This window comes from Onychomys torridus, chromosome 9 (assembly GCF_903995425.1).
Source record: "Onychomys torridus chromosome 9, mOncTor1.1, whole genome shotgun sequence".
Classification (NCBI taxonomy): Eukaryota; Metazoa; Chordata; class Mammalia; order Rodentia; family Cricetidae; genus Onychomys; species Onychomys torridus.
Genome location: NC_050451.1, coordinates 23,683,267 through 23,706,885, shown reverse-complemented (window position 1 = coordinate 23,706,885; position 23,619 = coordinate 23,683,267). Strand labels below are relative to the sequence as shown.

The 23,619-nt window shown below is 43.2% G+C and overlaps 1 protein-coding gene across 2 annotated transcripts in view; it reads left to right on the top strand.

Annotated features, from left to right (window-relative positions):
• Positions 1-23,619, top strand: part of Ptprg (protein tyrosine phosphatase receptor type G) — a 697,305-nt gene that overhangs the window by 362,648 nt on the left and 311,038 nt on the right. The window lies entirely within an intron of this gene.

Sequence of the window (23,619 nt, the reverse complement as noted above, 5' to 3'; positions counted from 1 at the left end):
TCTTTGGTGATACTCTAGTCTCAGCCTTCAGCCTTGCCCCAGGAGCGCTGGGGTTGTCGAGGCCCACTGCCACACTCCTGGCTCCTCATGGGCTTATACTGTGAGCATCTCACCAGCCTCAGATGTTTTCACAAAGTACTTTTTGTATTTTTTTTTAACATGTAAATGTTTTTACAAAATACTTTTAGTCCATGATTAGTTGTTTCTGAGACTGTGAAACCCATGGACGCAAGGGACTGTATGTAGTTCAGATGACCTGGGACACATAGGAGATGATCAGAATCCTTCCTGCAGAGAAACCTCTGAGCAGTCTTTTGCGATTGACAAAAGTACAGTAAGTACATTCTAGCTTTGAGTAGACTGCAGGCATCTTTGTGAGCGTGCATTTGTAGACGGCTCTCCTGCAGCTTCTGCTCTCTGTCTTCTGCCTCTCCTGTTTGGTGTACATATCTGTGATTGCACCTCCAAATTGTGTTTCTGAGCATTTGACTGAGGGTGCTCCTGTGAGCTCCCGCCTTACTTACTGACTTTTGGCTCTATGTTTTTATACAGTAAATGTACACAATACAGCCAACATTGAAAGGAAGGGTATAAATAGTGAAATTTCTTTCTGTACTGAAGTCCCAAGTACAACCTAGGAGTAGCAACCAGGCTTTAAGTAGTTTCTATTACTATTAAAAAATAAAATAAAATCATTGGCTGTATGTTCTGAGTGACTATATTTGGGGAAGATTGCCGCTCCTTTCTTGTGCCTCTGGTAATTAGATGAAAAAGTCTTCATTTTCCTAGGAAGTCTTGATTCTTAGCTGAACTGGCTGATTCAAGCCCCTTAATTATTTTACCATATTTATGCCTGCCACAGGAAATGTGGAAGTGGTTATTTTTATATCTTTAGTTTTAAATTATTAATATAAAGAGTCAAAACTGGTAAGAGAGCTGAGTTGCTGCATGGTGTGCTGGATTCATGTATTCTCCTACTGCAGATCTGAATTGTAAGCTAAAGTTTGGTGGTCATGTAATTATCAGCTGTCCTGTGATATGGGGAGGGTCTTCCTGTGTGCATGAGCCCAGGATGATCTGCACTGTGCCGTCTCTCCCTTTCATTTCTCTCTTCAGAATTTCTAGTGGGGATTTGGAACTTAGCTAAGAAAAATCATTTTCTTGTGGCGTGCAGGAGGCCAAGGGTGTCCCCTGGCTCTGAAAGAGAGTTGCCTGTGTCAGAAGTGACGGTGCTCACTCCATGTGCTGTGCTGCTGCCTGGGGGGATGCTCAGGCTGTCTTTATGGCTGCTTCAGATTACCTTGCTCATGTTAGAGAAGAGTCTTCTCTCTCAGCTGAGCGCTTTCTCTGGGTTACTCTAGTTGGAAGTGACAAGCGCATCCTTTTGTGGTGTCTGTCTCAGGTGTGTTGTGGTCGGCCCCCAAGGCCTTGTGTGCTCAGCAGGCACTTTACCATTAAGCCACACCTTTAGCCAATGCTTCTGATTCATTCGGTTTGGCGTTTTATATGAGGCATCTGTTGGAAGTTATAGAAAGTGGGATATCCTTGTTAATTAGACCTGGATACCTTGCTTCTGTTGTATGTGTTAGTAATCTCAGTTTCATAGGCAGATCTTTTTTACTCAAGCGATGTGCTTAGAATTCAGTTCTTTCATCTGTGGCAGACAGTCTTGTATCTTTACATAAGCTTGTAAGGATCACCTTTAACTGAATGTGGTAAGCAAGACATTTAGGCTGTATATTGACTTCAGCAAGGTTTTTAAGAAACAGACTTGGTCATTGTATAGCAGAAGGAAATCTCCATGTTTGAGTCTTGATGATCCAGTTGCAGGATGGCTTCCAGTCTGCCCTCACATCACTGAGGTCAAGGACTCACCTAATTTTCTGGTATCCCCATTGTCCTGTGTCTGCTTTGGATGAAGTTTACATAAGATATGTGAGTAAGGTGTAAAGCTTTCTTTTTGGTAATGAAAGTTGGCTAATGATTGAAATTGTACACAGCTCATGAGTGTGTGCTGCTGCGGGTGAGTTCTGTAGGTCTGTGAAGTCCTTTTTATCTGAGTGGTCTTAACAAGTCAATTCCAAATAGACATGGCAGATTCAGACTCCTGAGATATGTGATCAGTATGTGCTGAGCAGGACTGGAGCACTCTACATGCCCTGAACCCCAGGAAGTCACTGCTTATTGCAGATGGACATCCGGGCACCCAGGCATCTGGTCTCTGAGCAGGAATCTGAGGTTTTATTGGCTGTTGTTTCATTGTGAAGCACTGAAGGGGGGGGGGGGGTCTTTGGAGGTTTGTGATCTGGAAGAAGCCATCATTTTAACCCATCAAAGCCGTAGATGGTTTAAAAAGGTTGGACTGTTGACATTCATTAAATTTATTCCCAGGAGAAGTCCCTCTATGGACCATCTGGAGGCTGTTTCTCTTTGCACAATCTCCCAGGCACCCTTATAATAGCTAAAATTACTATCTGTCCCCACATCACCTCAAGATGCCTGTTTGTAGCCTGGATCTCCCTTTTTGTCTAAAACTGTATAACCTGCTTTCTCCTTGGCAGTGGGCTCCCTGAAGGTGAGCTCAATGTGTCTTCCTCAACCCCTGCCAACTCAGTTTTAGTCTCTCCTGTTCCCACGAGTAACTGAAGCAAGAGTTCATTTCCATTAGTCTCCATCCCTGACCCCAGTACCCTTGCTTCCTGTGTTTTTCTGTGTGTCTTGGACCCATCTCCCTCCAGATTCATTGCTGTCATTCAGTAGCAATCTCTCAACTCAGAACATCTCTCCGTTTCCTCTCTTGTCGTTTGCCTGGTGTCTGCAGGGAAATCTGAAGTGTCTTTTAGAAATGGATGTACCCTTTTAAGGGAAAACAAAACAGTAACACACACAAAGACCTTTCGTTGACTTACTGGCTTCTCAGGACACATTCCTAGGTACCTGGCCTACCTTCTCCCCAAGCCATAGATTCTTCTAAGTCAATCCAGGGAACGTCTTCCCCCATCCCTACCTTACTTTCCCAAGTGCCCTTGGTTAAGTTCTAGCGCAGGTTAAAAAACAATAACAAACAAAACAAACAAGCCTCACCTTCAGCCCTTCTTTCTCCTAGAAAGTGGGTAGTGGGTGAAGGCTGTGATGCCCCCAGTAAGGGCCAAGCCTGGCTTCTGTCCCCACAGCCTGTACCACATTAAAACAAACAGTACTAGACAAAGGAGGTTTTGTCCTTCTGGCCAAAGGAAGGGTTGGAAAAGCGACAAAGGGCTCCTGTGCTACTGTTGACTTTGTCCTTGGGAGTTTGCTGTCCTGGTTGGAACTTAGCATCAGTGCCAACAGGGGCAGGGCTCACCCCTCCCAGCCTTCTGCAGAGGGTGACTCAAACCCTGGCCAAATTCCACCCTAACTTATTCTGACGTGTACAAACCAACTGTTTGGCGATTCCACTTGTGCAGAACCTACTGTGTTTTTATGTTCAGGGACATCTCTATCGATGCCCAGCACCCTTCGAGTCTACATGGGGTCCATCAGGAGTTAATGACAGGCATCACAAAGGCAGTGATTATGTGACCAGGAGACCAAGCCAGCTTCTGCTAAGACCATTGGCTCTTTCCTTGAGCCTGCAAATAGGTCAGGAGATATGGCCTCTCTTTCTTTCTGTGCCTGGCTCCTTGGCCCCTTTTCTTCTGCACACACCTTGGGTTCCAGGGACAGTGGGCCTGGTGGACAGACAGCCTCAGGTAAGACTTGTGCCTCCCTTCCCCAAAGCAATGACTTCCTGTGACAAAGGTTCCCCGACTGACCTTGAACTCATGATCAAGCACTCTAGTCAGACCAACACGGATTACCTATGCAAGCTCTTTCTCTCCCTCATGCCATCACAGGCCAAATTGCCTGGATCTCTCTGCCTTCTGGGGCAGCCATACTAAATGAGGATTCTTGTTTTTCATCATTACTTTTTGAAGTAAGTGCCCAGACTTGATTTGTTGGGACCCCCAGAGTTGGCCCTCTGGACTAGCACTCTGGTAACAATGCTAGTTTTCTGGAGCAGGGAGACTCTTTCCACAGACTGAAACACCCACCCCTCATGTAATTAACATAATTTCTAGCCAAAGGCTGACTGCTGAACCTTTCTCCTCCAAAAGAGAAGGACACCTGTTCTTTGAACTCATCAGAGCTAAGTGTGCTGTGAGGGCAGTGGGAAGGAAGTAGGTCCTGTGGTGGAGACAGTGTGTGGAGTTCTTTCCATGCTTCTCTGTGAAACACACATCTCCTGAGACAATTGGGGATTGACATAGACCTCATTGCCCTGCTGATGCTGCAGCCTGGTCACAGCAGTCACCTTTCACCTGTTTCTGAGCCTTAGAGCAAATCCTTTTCATTCATATGGCCATGCTGCAAGCCAGCTTCTGCACAGAGTAATCCCTGGACAGAGGCTTGAATTGGAAGCCTGGGGAAGAGACTCCTACTGAAAGATTTGGGGTGATAATTTTGGTTACATAGTGCTTGGTTTTGTATTCTGTGACAACCTTAGCACATGAATCCCACTTGTGCCTGACTAACCTTCCGACTTGACCCCACCACATAGCCTGGCTCTGTGTTGAGGTTTGAGTGTATATAGAGGCCCCTGTCAGCCTCTCTTGAGCCAAGGTCATTGCTTAGAACCTTGAATGCTGATACACCAGGAAGCCAAGTGCTCATAAACCAGTGTGTGTTTCTTCACAGGTTCAGGAGGAGTTAGCAGAACCTGGGCAGGCAGGACTGCCAGGCTGGGAGGCTCAGAAAAGCTATAAATACTGTCTGCTCACATCACCTTGATGATCTGTAGGAGATAAAATGATAGATGAAGAGGGGGTTGGCCTGTAGGGCTTTCCTACTTATGAAGTAAGCAATAGGGAGCTGCAGAGATTCATGGACGGCATCTAGTCAGCTCTGAAAAATGGTAGAGTTTGGGCCACAAAATTACAGAGGGGAGGCTGGACTTAAGAGCAGCAAGGGGAGGATTTGAGGTGAAGCATTTCCGATTAGCAACACAGGTAAGATGCTCTCCTTTATTCCTTGTAAGACCTCACACTCCATTCATTATTCTTCTTTGAGCTGAGTGATAGAGTATTGGCCACCGAGAGTATTTAGTGGTGAAATTACATGAATCCAATGGCATAAAAAAAAAAAAAAGAAAGATCCTGAGGTGCTAATGAAAACATCTCAGTGAGACTTGATATGAAGAGCTTAACAAATCAGGTAGGAAAGAGATGAGGAAGAGAACCCAATTTGGAGAGAGGGGATTATATTCTTTGAGTTTAATTAAATAATGCCAGCATGTCCTGTGGAAGTGGGGGTGACTATCTAATAGTCCTCTGATGGAATCAACTGGTGACAAATGGTTAACAGGCATCATGTTGTCTTAATGGAATGGCCTTACAGAATGACCTCCCTCGGCCATTAATCTAGCCCTAACCCCCACTGTGGTTCTCAGACGTGAGCTGTGGTCTAAGCTAGGCATCGTCTCCTGGTTCCTGGGCCTGGGTGTATTATGGCACATTGTTGAACTTTACTCTGCTTCTGTCTTTTTCCAGACTTCACTTACAAGACCAAATCTTTATTTGAGACCCAATAAAGGATGCTGTTCTTTTAAAATGGAAAATGTTAATGATCTTTTTTTTTCCTTATGGGAAGTAAATATTACATAAATTGAATTTTAATGCTTATGTAGTCCCAGAGGATGACGAACACCATTAGCTAATGTTTAAATTGTTTTTAATTGAAAAAAAAAATAATATTTATGCCCTGCAATGCCATGCTACATTGCAGTAGTTAGGAGGAGTTTTGAACATTCCATAACTGTATGTGAATTGGTTATCGAGGATAGAATGGTGCAAATGTACATGTATGGCTGAAGCCTATTTATATGTAAGATTGTTTCCCAAACAATGCCAGTATCTGGCTAGAACCTTGCTTGCTCAATTATAATGAAGTGTCAGATTTCCCTACAGTTCCCCATTATTAAAAATATAATTTTCTTAAATTTACTTTGACAGAGGAGAGAGTTGGGCAATTATCATACTGTGTTACTCTGGGGAACTAAAGTATATTATATGCTGGTTTCATTGAAATAGTAGGATCTACAGGAACACACATATCTGTATGTTCAGCTAGACAAGAGTTATGCTTCAACAAGAGATGAGTTTAATATGTCTGAAATAAAATAATAAAAAAAGGCTTTTTTCATATCACTGTAAAGGATCAGAGAATTCTTAATTTTTTCTTTCACACTCCAAACAGGTAAAGTGATAAAATACTTTGTGCTTATTAAGGAACAGAATTACATCATTAGACATTGGATTGTCAAGTTCATTATTTCTGGTGACTGTGTCCTTCTGTAAAACCTAGAAATGAATGTGCATAGGGACAAATGAAATGTGTTTATTGAAAGACAGAATGTTGTGTATATGAGTTTCTTATATTTCTTTTTTTCAGTAGACCCCTGAGTTCCTTCCTTTAAACTGGGCTGTATGGAATTCCTTTTCATTTTTACTCCATTAGCTATTTATGTGGAATATGTCACTTCATCCCCCACCCCAACAGTTAATGCATACTCCTCTGCACATCCTCAAGATATGCTGACATTTATCACCCAGGAAGAGAGGCATGAAAGAGGCAGAGTGACTAATATCCTGGCTGTATGCAGAATCATTCCAGAACTTTCCATCTACATCTCTGGGTCATTAGTACTGTTGGCTCTCCACCTCACCATTATCCATGGGTCAACAAGACCTAAGGAGACTCTCTCCTTGTTCCTGTTCTAAATTCCAGCTACCATGTGACTTTGTACATACACCAGTTGCTAACCTGAGAGGCTAAATGCAGGGAGATTTCAAGGAAATAGGAAGAAAAAATTAGATAGGATTGTGGGTAGTGTGTGTACACTTGTGATCCACAACAACTTAGGGGGAGAGTGACTTGAGCCTGAGAGTTCAAGGCCAGCCTGAGCAACATAATGATGATCTGCCTCTTGGAAAAATTTAAAAAACAAACAAAAAAAATGAAGTTTAGGGTTTGGGGTTTGAGTTTTGATTTAGAGAACTGTGCATGAGGCCCTAGGTTCATCACTATCTTTGAAGTTGAGGGAGCATTATAATAATGTGTTAAAGAAGATGTCCTATGTCTTCTGATGGGCGTGTGTTGAGAATTCTCCTTGTCAACAGCAGAGAGTCATGTGTGTGCCTTCCTTTCTCAGAGTCACTTTGGTTGTCATGTTAGTTCTGTTTGGACAGGCAGTGTGACATCTGGGAGACCTCTCCCTGCTTGGGAATTTGCCTAAGGTCTTTATCCTGGAATAGGACCACAGTGTGTCTCTTACCACTTTAATGTGCTCATCAATGAACATGAGTTCAGTATTCTCATGATTTTCATCTTGAACATTGCTTACTTTTAACAGAAAGTTGAGTTGAAGATGTGTTAGTATTTCATATTAATATTAACTTAAAGTCTCTCCCTCATATCATTAAATCACTACAAATAAAAACTGGTACTGTGATGCATGTTGCTGTCTATAAATATCACCTGACAAAGAGAGCAAATAAAGCCGTGTATGTTTAACTGGGAACAGTTGAGAATTAATGCTAAATTAAAATATTGTCACACAGATTAGTAAAGGCATATACACACAAACAGTCGTCTCTGATGCCTTTCTCTTTACTGTGAACACTGAATAATAATTATTTTATGAAGGTAGTGCATTGTAAATATTTATAAACAGAAATGTAAAACAGTGAGACCACAGTGAATAAATTATTTTGAAATATTTTAAAATCTCATTTTTATATGCTTTTTAGTAAAAATTATTCATGGTGATCAATATTTCTTTCTCACTTGCCATCTGCTCCGTTTCCCTGGCGGCACGGTTCTGGGTGAACGATGCAGTGTGCTGGTATTGGGTCCGCACGCCCCAGATTTATGCACTTGGATGCAGCATTTGTGTGGAGGGCAGGCATACATGTAGTCACCAAATGAAGTCTTCTGGTATCAGTAATTGCCAGTTTTGTCCCCTCCACCAGAACAGTTAGGGGACTGTGATGTCTTTTCCACAACCTGAGATCTGCTGTCTTTGATCAGCTTCCCTTTGGTGACGTGGAAGGATTCATTCCACATAGTTCTGGAATGACTGCTCTGGATTTGGATCTTGGAAGCTGCAGGCAGTTTAGCATATTTCCTTTGCATCTGAACAGACATGCGGGGAGCTCTCTTTCTTCCCTCTCTTGGTGCCCAGAGGATGGCGCTCTTTGGAAATGAACTGGAGTACTGCTTTGCACAGTACTCTGGGAACAGACCATGAGAGTTTTAAACTTCACTCCATTTGATTTTTGTAATTGTTACTTCACTGATTGTTTACACAGAGCATACCAACTTAGCATGCAGCTCATACACATAGGCTCATAGATCCACATACCCTCACTACATACTCATTTATTATATAGGATCTCATGTAGCTAAAGCTAGCCTGGAACTCACTATATAGCCAAAGAGGATTTTGAACTCCTGATTTTCCAACCTTCTCCACACTGCTAGGATTACAGACATGACTCCCATGCCTGCTTTATAAAGTACTGGGAATGGACCCCAAGGCTCCGTGAGTGCTAAGCAGGCAGTCTGCCATCTGAGCCACTCTCAGCCCCTGAGTTTTTTTCTAATTCCATTTTAATGATTCTCCAAAGCCAGTTTTACACAAGGCAGTTTCCCCTACCTGAAAGCCTCATTGGAGTCTTTGCACCAAGGCGGTAGCTGTGAGTTGGTTTGATGGTTCCCTCCATAATCTGAAAGCGGGAGTCTGTAGCCAGTGAATAACCCGTGAGACTCTGGCACCTTCTTTTTGTAATTTGTCTTTGGGGTTTGCTGTAATGAACCTGGAGTGCTCTGCCATTTTATTTGGCACAGTCTTCCCCAAGCAAAGCACAGTTGACACTACTGTCATTTTAATCTCCGCCTCAAGTTGGGCTGGTTGCAAATATTCAAGGAATTTTTCTGAATAGGATAGAAGAATAGTATTAGAGTAATTTTGTCTTTAATTGAGAATAGATATGGGCCAAAGCTTGTTTCTGCTGTGACACCCTCCGTAATTCTCTTAGTTTACATTAACCACCTAGTTTTTGTGTTCCCATCACTACGGCTGTGTGTTGATGGTTCTCTTTTTTGAGTCTGCCTTACATCGATTGCTGCTATGACTGGCTCCCTGCTGGATGGCCAAGTCTACACAGACTGAATTGAGGCTCCAGTCCTTGCTTCACTCTGCTGAACACAGAGTCAACAGTTGATACTTACTTGTTAAATTCTCTCATCTCAGTCCCCTCTGAACTCCCATGGTCTAGTCAAAGAGAACTTGGTGGTAAGAACCAGGAATCCCACTTTCTTTGAGCAGAAGTGGGGGTATATTTGGAGACTATAGGAGTGCTTCCAAGGCTGGGCAGCATACCTTGTCAGGGAATGGAGAAAAGGGTCCGTTTATGGGAAAGTCATGGGATCCCCACTCTGTCCTGTGTTCCCTCTAGCTGTCATTCAGTACTGCTTCCATGGCTCAGCATGTCAATCTCTAGGGGTAGCATCTGTCAGGTTTTAAATTTTTATTTATTTATGGGGGTGGGGTTGAGGTGGAATTTCTCTATGTTATCCTGGCTGTGCTAGAACTCGCTCTGCAGAAAAGCTTAGCCTGGAACTCAGAGATCCACCTGCTGATGCCTCTCCAGTGCTGGGATTAAAGGCGTGTGCTCCCACACCTGGTCTGTCATTGTTAGTAAAACATTTTCTTCTCTTCCACATGATGACTGAGTCAGGAATACTGCTGCATTTCCTTCATCTTACAGATTCTAGGGCATGCTATAGCTGACACTGTGTCTCATGTTCAAATTCCCATAGGAACAATCTTGGGGGTCTTTTCAAAGTCACAAATCAAGACATCTTAGGAAAGGTCACCCTATCCTCAGTTGTTTATCTTAGGATGGATTGCATGGGATAGAAATGGTTCCTATAGACATGGGGCAGGTATCTGCAATATACTGCTGTTACTAGACTTGGGAGCACAGCCTGTGCCCCTGCTAGCCAGGTTTGTTAGGGGTTGCTGGGACATCTTTGTCTCTTTTCCCAGTGTGGGGACATTAAACCTCCCTTTCCTGTTTTCCACTATTAACTTGACTCTTGGCTTTTGAAAGACATGTGGCTGATCCTGGATTGTTGAGGCATAGGCTGTGACACCAGGTTCAATGGCAGTCATCACAACCATGAATGGACAGAAGGCATGTTTCAGGGACTCTGCCATCTGCAGACCTCAGATGGGGCTGAAACAGTGGGTCCCGAGCTGCTGCTGGGACCGTTTTATTCCAGGAATAGTTCTTCACTGCCCCACGTTTGGAAGCTTCCGTTGTTTTTGTTGGGTTGGTTGGGGCTTTTGTTTTTTGTTTTGTTTTACCATTCTTTGGTAAAGCAGTGAGTGTGAGCATTTCAACTCTGTTTAGAATTCTCTGGAACATTCTAAACAGGGAGTCAATGACTCCCTGACCGAAGCTGCTTTAGCTTGGCTTTCCTATTTGTTTTGGGCCTTTTTCAACAAATTGGTCTTCCTTTGAGCCACTGTTGGCAGTTGCCATCTGATGACTGGCTTTCCTGTTGACTATTGGGTTGTGGTTTGCTGTTTTCCTTTCAAAATTTATTAAATCTTAGGAGAACTTCATACAATGTATTTTATCATAATTGTTCAACTCAACTCCTCCCAGATCTATACCTGTCCTGTTCACACTCAACTTCCTGCCCTCCCTCCAAAAAACAAAACAAAACAAAACAAAACAAAACAAAAACTCTATTACGTCCTCTTGCAGGCTGCAAGAGTATATTATAAAGATTCAGCTGTATATTAAAGCTACATGTAGAAATTTCAAGGCATTTTTCTAGAGAAAGTCATCTATCATGGAATATTTGGTGTCATTCAGTTTTTAATATTTCATCTGTTTCCTGCTATGAAATTCTTGTGGGTCTACATACTACTAGACCATCTAAGCTTCTCAGATGCTGATCCACTAGGTACTAAGATCCCTACAGGGCCTAGGAGACAAGCAGGTGGTAGATGCATAACTTTGTTTCTTGTGCAAGCTCGGACCAACCGTTGCCATAAGGCATAGTGGCATTCCAGAGCAATTGACTCAGAAAAAAGGAGGTTTTTGCATATCCAGGTGGAGTGAAAGGTGGAACAGGATTCCTGGCAAAACAGAACCATGTGGCCAGAAAGAAGAGAAGACAGAGATTCTGTAGAGGGTAAGGCAGATCTCTTATAGAGTTTTCTCAGAGCCAGGAGTAAGGAGCTAGGAAGGAGAGGTGGAGGACAAAGGAACAAAGGACGAAGATGAGGTTGAAAGCATAGTAGCTAGGTTAGGACTATGAGAAGACAGAAAAAGTATGTACAGAGAGGATCTGAATATCAGGATGGAACTGTTTTTCAAGGATTGGGCTATGCCCCACATGTAACCTTAATTACTAATGGTTCTGTTCTCTCTTCCAGAAAATAGCAACCATGTCTTTGTTTCAAAAAGTTGTTATGACCATCCTGCAATCCCACCTTTGTTTTAAAAGGCTTTTACAACCACCTGTTGTTATGGCTACCTTGTTATGTCCTGCTTATGTTCTGTTCTGTTCTGTAATCCTGCCTATTTGCCTGCCAAATCCCCCATTGGAAGCCTCCTGTCCTAGAGCTATAAAAGCCTTGTCTTCTCCATGTCCAAGGCCCTATCTTTAAGGGGAGACAGTCTGTGTACACAAATTAGAAAAGCTTGCCTTGATGAATTAATTTGGCCATGATGATTTGGGTCTTTCTTCTCCCATCTCTGGGATTAACAGTTACACAAAGAAACACAAGAACAAAGGGGAAGTAGCCCACCAAGGCAATTTCTGTTTGTCATGGGGCATACTAAAACACAGATCCAGCTAGTAAGCAGCAAGCATGGCCAAGGTCCTCTGTGCTGTTCCTGATGTAAGAGGGAGGGAGCTCAGCTGTTCCTTATCACCAGAGTTCAGCCCCACAGTCTACCTGATTGGATGATTTGGAAAGCAGTGAAGGAAAGGGGGAAGGGACTGGCCACTCCAGGCTTCCCAGAGTTCCTGGGAATGCAGCAGGTCCTTAGCAGAAAGGAAAGTGTACAGGGTTGAAGAGTTTTAAAATTCCTTTGCTCAGAAGTTTTACAAGGCGAAGGGTAGCAATGAACAGGTGGAGTAACCACCATTGATGAAAAAGAACAAAACAACCAAAAAGTGTTTTTATCAAAAGGAATTGCTTTTGTGTGTGTGCTGTAAGTATTTATTTCTATTTTATGTGTGTGCGTGTTTCTCCACATATAGAGTGTGCTCCATGTATACGCTTAGTACATGAAGACCAGGAGAGTGTTTTGAATCCCTTGGAACTGGAGTTACAGAAAGGCTTGTGAGCCACCATGTGGGTATTGGGGAGTGAACCTGAGACCTCCATCAGCAGCAAGGAGTCACTGAGTCACCCCAGCACCCGGATCTGTCTTCAACCTAGCTGAAAGGCAAGGATTTGGATACAATTTTAATTTGAAGGGAACCCCAAAGGGGAGTCGGGTTTTGCTAAACTTGCCCTTTGGCAGTTAATTTTAAACTTACTTTTTAAATTTTGGATCTGACACTTTGAAATATTCATTCTGGAAACTGAGGCTGAAAAAAGACCTGATTCCTGGATTTAGTGTAGATGTCCTCAAAATGGCTGAAAATGTTCTGTTAAATGCTTGTTGTGCCCAGATCGTGACCCCCAGGAAGACCACCTAAGACGAGCATGCCGGAATGCAAAAGCAAGGTTTAATTTGGGATATCCAAAAGCATATCCAAAAGCAATACAAGCCTAGGCAGGGACTTCGTCTAATACATCCAACACAGTGGAGGCTGGAGGAAGTGCCTGCCTCTCTGCAAGCTCAGTTTTTAAAACCACAAGGTTACATCATTTAGGGGTGCTAGTATGGGTACAATTCTGATTGGCTCGCTTCTAGGGGCTTTCTAGAAATCATGACTTAATCTTTACTTCTAAAGGAGTGGTTGCCCGCCACCATCTCTCATTGGCTGCCCTCAGGTGGGGGCATTTTTATGGTCAGTTACCCTGAAAACCAGGGTTGGAACATTCTTTGGTCAAACAGTTCCCTAGGGAACCAGGGAGAGGACACTCCATAGTCTGGCAGTCATTACCTCTTGACTACCTTGTGACTCTGTCTTTTTACACCTCCTGGTTTCTGGAATCTGGACTGACTGGTTTTAATAAATCATGGCCTGTACCTAAAAGGAGAAATCTTAGGCCTCAGTTTTAGGGTGAAAGCATTTTGGTCTTATTTCTAAGATGGCTCATTTTGGTCTCACAATGCTCAGCACATTTCTGAACTGCTTTTGCTAGACAAGTTTAAAGTGTAATATTAACTTAATCATAGGATGGACCTTGGTCAAAATCTTTATTCAGTCTGGTGGTTGTTGAGGTGGGCTGGTCCCCTAAGGATATTAAATGATGTTATAACACAGGAGGAAGGAAGGCACACCTTGAATCTTAGCAGGTGCTAGGTGGCAGTTTGGCAGGTTTCTGAATTAGGGCCGGCCATATCTCTACCAGGACCAGAGAGAGAGCTCTCAAGATCTGTGCTTTTGTTCAGGAGAAGTAGCTTTTCCAAAATGAGCCTCACAGCAAGCTCTGAACCCTCTTTTCTTTCTTGCTGTAGTGTGGATCTCAGGAAAGGGAACTTGCTGCAGATGCACAGGGAAATGTGAGATGGAATTCTAAAGTAACTACAATTGAGAGGCCCGTCCTCAGTGGCCTCAGCCTGTTAGTGGCTGCCTCCTATCTGTATCTCATAACTGTGCATTGGAAATCTTTCTCCACGAGAAAAGTTCCTTCCTTGGCTGCTCCCAGGCTTCAGCCTTCTTTTCTTCACCAAGAGATTCCTAGTGAAATTGTAACTTCTTGGAGTCTTTTTCAATAGTCTGATAGGCACAGCAGCCCAGCAGGCCTGGTACACTGCTGTCACCAAAAGATGTTAGAGACCACACATTTATGGAAGAGAGCATTGTCTGTGACCAGGGTTAGCTATAGTTATATTCTCAATTGCTTTAATCATCGTGTGTGTGTGTGTGTGTGTGTGTGTGTGTGTGTGTGTGTGTGTACTCTTCTCACCCATAACATGCACACCTCCTTGTTTGATAAGAGCCCTCGTATAGAGGAACTTCCCTTATCACTGGACTGTTGTTCTTCATAAATTTAGAGAAGAAACATTCCATTCACCTCCTATCTGTGATGCTTTGCATCCTTCTAAGTATGCTATGCTTTTGTGCATGGTTTTCATGTTCCTAGAACCCCTGCTGCTGAGCTTTAGACAGCCACCAGGGCAGCTTAGGCTTTGTCTCCAGTCACACCTCCTGGAGTGTCTCCTCCAGTCACACCTGAAGACCTCCTCCTCTCACACCTCCTGAAGATCTCCTCCAGTCACACCTTCATCAGTTTCTTAAGTTGCAGCTATGCTCATCTCTCATGGTTTCTTTTTCTCATTGCATTTCTGCCTCTAGAATGTAAGCTGAACTTGGCATTTCAACCTCGTTCCCAGTGGATCCCATGGCTTTGTAGATAGTGGGGACCCCGGATATGTTTTCCACTTGTTGGCTCGGGGTGTCATATTTATCCAGGACTGTAACCCAGCCTCTTCTTTAACTCTTGGAACTGAAGCCTTTTGTCTCACCTCATGTCCAGGTGATAAATTTCCTGCTGTGTAGTCAGCTGGCCTGCCATGCATGTGGCTTCCCATAGTGTGTATGAGACAGTCATTTAGCGTTTGAGCTTGCTTTTCTGCATCATTTATCAAGTCATAAACCTAAGTTATGAAGTCTGCTTTCTTCCAGACTGTGTCTAAGTAAAACAAATCAACGGGTTCTGTCTCAGGCATAAGAATTTAATGTGTTTTGCTTGTGTGACAGCTGACTCCAATCAGTGTCTCTGCTCCCCAGTTGCTGGACTCAGTGTCCAGATACGTTAAGGTTTTTTTAAATGTGCAAGTTAGGCAGTTTGGGCCCCTCCACTTTTGCATCACAGTACAATATGATTTTTGATGTACTGCTTTGGGAAATAAGACAGTATAGTTTATGGGTTTCATTGGTGAAGAGTCTGCCATGTGATCATGAGGACCTGAGTTCAAGTCCCTAGCAGCTTTGTAAAAACTGTGTCTATCATACAGCTGGGGGATGATTGGGTTGAGAGATAAGTGGAGCCCAGCAGCTCACTTGCTTGCCTGTGAGCCACAACAGTGATCGCTATGTTCAGTGCTGTGGATGATTGCTTGATAAATAAAACTCTGATTGGCCAGGCAGGAAGGATAGGGTAGGTGGGACAGGGAGGAGGAGAATTCTGGAAGGTGGAAGGCTGAGGCAAGAAACATGCTGCCAGCTGCCAGGATGAGAAGCAGATGTTAAGATACCACTAAGCCACAAGCCACATGGCAACTTATAGATTAATAGAAATGGGTTAATTTAAGATACAAGAACAGTTAGCAAGAAGCCTGCCATGGCCATACAGTTTATAAGTAATATAAGTCTCTGTGTGTTTATTTGAGTCTGAGTGCTGCGGGACTGGTGGGTGAGAGAGATTTGTCCTGACAGTGGGCCAGGCAGGGTCAGGGAAACTCTAGCTACAGTTCAGAAAGAGGCTTATGTAAGAAAATAAAATGGAAAGCCATGGATGTGGACCCAGATATACAAGTGAAAGGCACTCATGCAACCCCTCCCCAAACACATACAAATTCATATTTGATTGCATACTGTTTTTAACAAATAGATTGGGAAAACTAGTTTTGTTTGAAAATTCTTGAAGATTCTCTGAATTTCTATGTCTATCAAATAAAATTTACTATGTTCATATTCATACAGTGAGTGTGTGTGTGTGTGTGTGTGTGTGTGTGTATGTGTGTGTGCGCGCGCACACGCGCGCCCATGCATGCACATGGAGGTCAGAGCATAATAACTTCCCCATGTTGGTTTCCTTCCACTATGTAGGTACCAGTAATTGAACTCACACCATCAGCCTTGGTAGCAGGTACCTTTACCCACTGAGCCATCTGTCTGGCTCTGAGTGTCTGTTTCTTACTTCCTGAAGCTGTTTTCTGTGTGTCTTTGTCAGAAATGCACATTTTTCTCCATGGTGCACATCTATAGGATCACATGAGTTTGAGACCAGTGTGAGTTATATGCCAGCCAGAGCTAGTGTTAGACCCTGATTAACAAAAATAAAATGAGGAACCAAAAAGAACAGAAAAAGATTTCCATTTCCACACCTCATCCCTTTCCACACTGGTGCATTTAAATGGGACTCCCTGGGGTGGGCCAGGCCACTCCACCTTGCCTTGGGGATTGGGGAAGGGTTTGAGATCAATTCTGCTTTGTAGTTCTCTGTAGACTTCATGCTGCCTGCTGCCTTGCAGAGAGTCCTCTCACTGAGGTAACTGAACCCTGGGACTTCAGGGCTAGGTTGTTTATGTGTGGTTTGTGTTCTGCCTCAGTGGGCTTGACACCTTAAGCTCCTGTAAGCCCTTTAAGCTCTCCTGAGCCTGAGTTGAAATACTTGTTGATAGTGACATGTCTCTAAGAGTGTGTTTAACATTGTGGAAGATTGTTGACGCTCAAGACAGGCCCAGAGTATTAGACTCTACAAAACAAATAGTATCTTAAAAACATAACTTTTTCAAGGCATACTAGAAAGTTGAGGTTTAGCTTCCCGCATCCCCAATTGCTTTGTTCCTGAAGTTGCTTGGTTTGAGTGACTATCTTTTACTTCTTTGAGTTCTCTTTCCTAATCTGTGAAATGGATATAACACAACAGGGATCTATTAATGATGTTCACACAGGAACTTCTTATTTACCTGGTTTGCATAGCCACAGTTATGTTTTCCAGTTATTTCTAAAGAACAATTATGTACTTTAGGGGCATAGTTAAAAATAGAGGGTCTTACTTTTGAAATGATTATCTTAAATCATAAAAGCATACAACTTAACATATAATGTGCTGTTGGCGTGGTATTAGTAAAGCACTGACCTTGGCACAGGGCATGAGTTAGTGTATTCCTGTTGCATAGTGTCCAAAATGCATACCGGAAAGGGCTTAAGCAATGTAAGGTTTTATTTTGGCTTATAGTCTCTGAGAGTTCATTACAGTGTCTCAGGGTTCATTTTGCTACAGCTGGTAAGATGGCCAGAAAGTGAAGAGAGGGACGTTACTTGCTTTGACCATCCAAGCCTGCTACCTCCCAACCCTGCCATCAGCTTCTGAATCTGTCAAGGAATCAATCTAGTCAGTAAGCCAGAGCCCAAAGTAACCTCTGGAAATGCATCACAGACATACCCAGAGGTGTGTTTTCCTCTTCTAAGACTTCTTTTTTCAGATTTATTTATTTTTATGTATACAGTGTTCTTCCTACATGTAGGCCTGCAGGCCAGAAGAGGGCGCTAGATCTCATTGTAGATGGTTGTGAGCCCCATGTGGTTGCTGGGAATTGAACTCAGGACTTCTGGAAGAATAGTCAGTGCTCTTAACCTCTGAGCCATCTCTCCAGCCCCTTCTAAGCCTTTCTTAACCCAGTCAAGTTTACAATGGAGATAAATCATCACATTTGGGCATTTAATAACCTCATGGTATAAGGAAGGCAAATGAAGCCCAGATAGTTTAGTTAAGTTGCCAAAATGTGGGCTTCTTTCCTCCCGCTTCAGTGTCCATGGCCTTTAGATCTGTGTCAGGCTGTGCATGACATTTGTCTGAACTGAACTGACCTAGTTGAACCTAGTCCACAGAGCCTGGTTTTAGTGCCATCTGTACCATCGCAGTCTAGATTAATGGATTTTTAAGCAAGGAGTAACTATACTTCACCGACATGCCAACAAACACTCCCATACTAACTCCAGTTACCAGTGATATTTGCTTGTCTAATTTGACCTAGACAGCACCATGAAGTTCAACTACCTGCTTTAGATGTGCTTTTCTCTTCTGATGCCACAGACTACGTGAGAGCCAACGGAGCATCGAGAGCTAATTACTTGTGTGTGCACTGCAGGTGGTTCTGGAAACAGGCAGCTCCCAGCAGCTCCTGATGAGAAGTTACTTGAGACATCTGGAATTGGGCCTTTAATGAAGCATCTTAATGAGTGGGGAATGAGGAGTGTGAAGAAGGGCCTAGCTGCACTCTGTCTAAGGGTGTATTGGGTCTCATGTCACATTAGTGCACTGTGAACCTGACCTTTGTCTTAAGCTGGGATGCACTGCTGTGAGGTTGTCTTCTGGGGCACCAGTAGAATTGTATGATAGGGAGTTAGTATTTATACGATGCTACTTTAACTTGGAAAACACACTGAAAGGATTAGACCAAATGAACTAGCATTTATTCAAGCATTAGTTCTTTCTCATAGCCTGAATTCAAGAGAAGTATTTGGGTGCATTTGGTGCCTATTTTGTGTTAGGGTCTACGAGAAGTCCCCCAAAAGACCACTAGTCACAATACAGTCAGCAAGAGCATTTATTATACCACATGCATGGGGGTTTGCTCCATATACAAGATGCTGATGACCCTGAGAAAGAGGTGCAAGCTTTTAAGCACAGCTAAGGGGAGTTCCTAGGGCAGTTGGGTCATTTGATCATTTTATCTATGATTGGCTTAAAATAGTGGCAAATATGTTAGTACATTTCTTTTTCTTTTTTTTTTTTTTGAGCTGAGGATCAAACCTAGGGCCTTGTGCTTACTAGGCAAGTGCTCTACCACTGAGCTAAATCCCCAACTTTTTTTTTTTTTTTTTTTTTTTTTTGGTTTTTTCGAGACAGGGTTTCTCTGTGTAGCTTTGAGAATGTTAATACATTTCTAATTGGTTAGGGCTAGCAGGGATGGGCTTAAGGCTATATAGCTTTTTCATTCTCTGGGTAAGTCTGGACAAGTCCTAGGTGTGGTCCTTATTTGGTTATTCCCTGTGGGGGTAGTGTGGGGAGTTGGCCTGGGTATATATGCAATTCTTCTTGTCCAGTGTCAGGGGCATTGCTGGTTGATTGCCCTTTGTGAACTGAGGCCTAGTTCTTAACCGAGTTATTAGGGGCCTATCATGATATTTGCCTGGCCCTCTCATTTTGTACTAAGTATTTCTTATGCTCTATGAAAACCAAAAGCAGGAAAAAGGCCAGGTGGCTTTTGAATTTCAGTAAGATTCAGCCCAGGCCAGAAAGATGGCTCAGCAGGTAAGAATGCTTCTGAATAACCATGAAGATATGGAACCCAAGAAACTACTCCTCCTATATATGCCTTGGGTGGCATTTGTAATTCTAGCCCTAGCATTCGCAGGATGAAGTGGGAGGTTGAGAAGGATCAACCTGATGCTTAAAGAAACAGCTCCAATAGTGGAAGAAACAACCAAGAGACCCCGCCTCCAGAACAGTCTGAAAGGAGTAATAGGTGAACTCTAATTATTCTTTTTAAATTTTTATTTATTTATTGCATGAATATTGAGTTTTGTCTGCATGTATGTGCACCGTGTGCATACTTGGTACCTGTGTACACTAGAAGAAGGTGTCAGATCTGGGACTTGTAGGTGGTTGTGAGCCACCACACAGGTGCTGGGAATTGAACTTGGGTTCCACTGGAAGAGAGCAGCCAGTTCTATTACCTGCTGAGCTATCTCTCCAACTAGGGTGGTTATACTTATAGTTCACTTACTTCATGTGTGTGGTACCTTTGTATATCCATTTTCTTGCCCATATGCAGGGAATTCAGTCCTCTTCTTGGTAGAGAATGTGAGGTATCAATAATGCAGGCCACCTTGATGAACAGGTTCCTTGAGGGCAGTGATGGCCCCAGCAAGAGAGGCAGTAGCTCTGTGCCCCAGAATGTGTTCTTGGTGCTGGGGAAATAGCTCAGTGGTTAAGAGTATCAGCTACTTTTTAGACTTTTCAGAGCACTAGACATATACACATGTGGTGCCCTGACACACATGCAGACAAAATACTCGCTCAAAATCTTCAAAAAAAATTATTTTAAATGTGCTTTTCATGAGGCAGAAAGCTCTGCCCCTCTACCATGTTCTTAGGTGCTTTGCATGCAGATTCAGTACATATCTGGCGTGAGATTAGAGATTGGAGCCATTTTCAACATGTATTTCATTCAACAAAGGGTATGCTCAGATGTGGGAGTTGTAAGTAACCTAAGCATCCTGGGCCTTGTGGTACATGGATTCTGGGGCTTTCTCTCAGCTGACTGTCTCATTCCCATTCACCAGTGTACTTTCCCTTTCTTGATAAATTGTATAACTCTGTCTCTACTTTAATTCTTTGATGTTACATAAGAACCTAGCTAGTACTTAGGCAAGTAGCCTGCGACTCAGATCCACACTGATAATGAATGCATGGAGCCTGGGGGTGGGGATGGGGAACTGTGAATGGAACCTTGCATTATGAATGTATAATAGAAGTAGGAAAGATTTACTGTTTTGTGAATAAATTAATTTTTCATGGGGAGTTTTAATTAGCTTTGCAAAATAATAAAAAATCACGTAGGCACACAATAGTTGAATGCTGAATTGCATAAGATAGATAGGTTCTTAGCAAAATGTACTTAGGAAAATAGGGATGGTATCCAGAGAGGCAGAATAGGGCACAGTGGGTAGTAGAGAATGGCCAGGGAATAAAAGGAGTTATCGTTCCCTGAAGTGTGGCCTGTCTCCTGAAGTTTTGCTCATCTTGGATCCCAGATGACTCCAGATTTTGGGCAGTGGCTATTCCTTGGGCTTTCAATGTTAAGGATAATAAGGTAGGTGACACAGATAGACACTCCTTAAGTGACTGTGTGATGGCAAGCAGTTGTCTGACCCGAGGTCTGGGAGTCAGACAAGATGGAGGCACAGATGCCAGGCCCGCCTTCTCCTTTTCTCTACTTTGTGAGCCCAAGTGAAGGGTCAATGCATTTTGACAAAAGCGACTTCCAAGTGCCTGTTGACTATTGGCATGTTCAGCATATCATGAGCACGGGATACCTGCATGGCTTTGGGATGGGACTGAAAAACATCTGTCCCCAGCAAGGAGACTAAAGAACACTCTTAACCACTTGTCATTGGCTGGGTTCCTTCTGTGCTTTAGTGTGACAAAGTAGACATCCTCAATGAGCTTTGTTTGCTTCCATGTTTTTTATCAGTTCCCACCAAAGAAATGCAGAAAACCAAGGGCAGCATTTACCAGAGACCTGAAGAGGTCAACCACCTTTTACTCGAATTAAGTAATGGTTGTTATATTTGTTTGTTCTTTAGTTTTGGAAACTCTTTTGTGTTGAAGATAATACTGAGCATGTAGGCTGTGCTCTTTGCTCCCAGCAGGAAGAGGACATTCCTGTATTTACAAAGGGTCCTATGCTCCAGTGCCACTCCTTAGACTAGTGGCCGACAAGAGAACCACAGCGGTCCTTCCACCCTGGGAATGCCTTGACTAATCTTTCTTCCTGTCTTGCAATTTGCTTCTCTTTGGGATCTTATTCAGAGAGAGGAAAATGGCTTACTTGCATTTATTCTAAAAGAAATGCCAAACAGGTATGAAGTATGAAGTGTTGTTCAGGCCCACAGTGTTTGGAGATCTGTTTACATGGACGTGCTCAGCAAGCATGCTTAAGAGCCTGCGGTTTACAGAACCTTCACTCCTTATCAGAATTGGTTGTTTGTTTTTCTGAGTTACATGTTTATGGAGGGAGATGGGAGATAGCCTAGTGCTAATAAACGAAAACAGAGTCTTGAAATTTCCCGCTTATAAAGCAGTCTTAGAGAATGACAGCTGATTCACGGTGCCTCTTCCTCTGTCCAGCCCTCCTGAGAGTGCTCTGTTGTCTTGAGGCTTTCTCAGCTTTACTCTTTCTTCTGATTTATTTATTAGGCCACTTGATTTTCAGAGGCAGGATCCATCTGTTTGGGGATCACTTAGTGTTTTCCTGGGATGTGAGTACCTGAACTCAAGAATTCCATCTTCCATCAGTGTGGTGGACAGGGATTGCCATATGCTTTCACCCTTCAATGTTGTTTTTAGAATCTAGAAGGCAATATGAGTGTGCTGCCCCCTGCTTAATCATGATCCATGGATAGACACTCTCCTTTTATTGCTCTATGATTTTAATTAATCTTTCCTCTAGTTTTTCTTTCCTTCTTAATCTCTTAATGTAGATGACATTAGTGTTTTAAATGTAGAATGGTACTGTGTTAGTTATTGTTCTACTATTATAATAAAATACAATGGTCAGAAGCAATTTAAGGGAAAAAACATTTCTTTGGGAGCGAGTCTGCGATGGGAGGGTGGCATGGCAGCCTGGCTCAGGAGCAAGAAGCTGGCTGGTTGTCTTGTATCTGCACACAGGAAGCAGGGGGAGCAAACTGGGAGCAGGGTGGGGCTATAAACCTTGAGAAGGATGGCCCTGGTGACCTACTTCTAGCATGGTTCATGCCTTAAGAGTTACATAACATTGCCAAACAGCACCACCAACTGGAGACTGAGTGTCCCAACAGAGCCTGTGGGGGCACTTCTCACTGAAACCACAACAGGCACTTAGGGGCCTGCATCTTTGTGACTAGCTGTCTTTAGATATCAAAAGCAGTGTAAACATTCTTCGTGGCCTTTTATCTGTGTGCTTAGCTTTACATACTATTCACAAGTATAAGGTTTTATTTAAAGTGTCATGGGTAATTCTTGATAGTAAACTATTTTCTTTGTGGATTATAAAGAGTCATGGTCAGAGGTACCTAGTGAGTGAGTAACCTCAAGTGCAGCTAAGCTCAACTCTTAAGACTGCACATGCGTGAGAAGTTCAGGTTGGCCTCTGGATGATGGCTGCCATGAGAACTGCCAAGCGCAGTTAGGGGAGAATGCACAGGTCAGAGACGAGGAACCATCTATGTCAGCTTCAGTCTTCCCTCTCCTCTTTGGCTACAGGATCCGTCCAAGTGCCAGAGAACTTCATCTCTTCAGACTCCAGTTTCTCCGTTCCTGAAATAAAAATAGTCTCTTGAGGAGCAGAGATGCCTGTGGGTGCAGGTCTCTAATTGGTAGCTGTAAATGATACCTGTTGATAAGGCATGATGAGGGAGGGCATTGAAAGCTGTTACTTGCCCTCTTTCTCTCAAGTGCTTCGGCATAAACGGAGTGTGTTTCAGAACTCGGATGTGGTTCTAGTAAAGCACTTGGGGATACCTGCTGATAAGTTGTCGAGTGTGCCGTTAGTAAAGCACTTGGGGATACCTGCTGATAAGTTGTCGAGTGTGCCGTTAGTACTGTGGTAGCCTGCTTTTGTTTGAAAAACGTATTTCCATGCTGTATACGATACTTCATGCCTATAATCCCAGTACTCAAGAGACTGATGCAGGGAGATCAGTGTGTTTGAGACCAATGTCAGCCACATGGTGAGTTTCTATAGCTCAACCTGGGCTACAGAGTCTCTGTCTTTAAAGAAAAGAAAAAGAAAAAGAGTAAGAACACCACCACCACCACCACCACCACCACCAACCCTGCCACCATACACTGATTTAGGGGCTAAAGAATATGAAACTTTATTGTTAATGAGACTA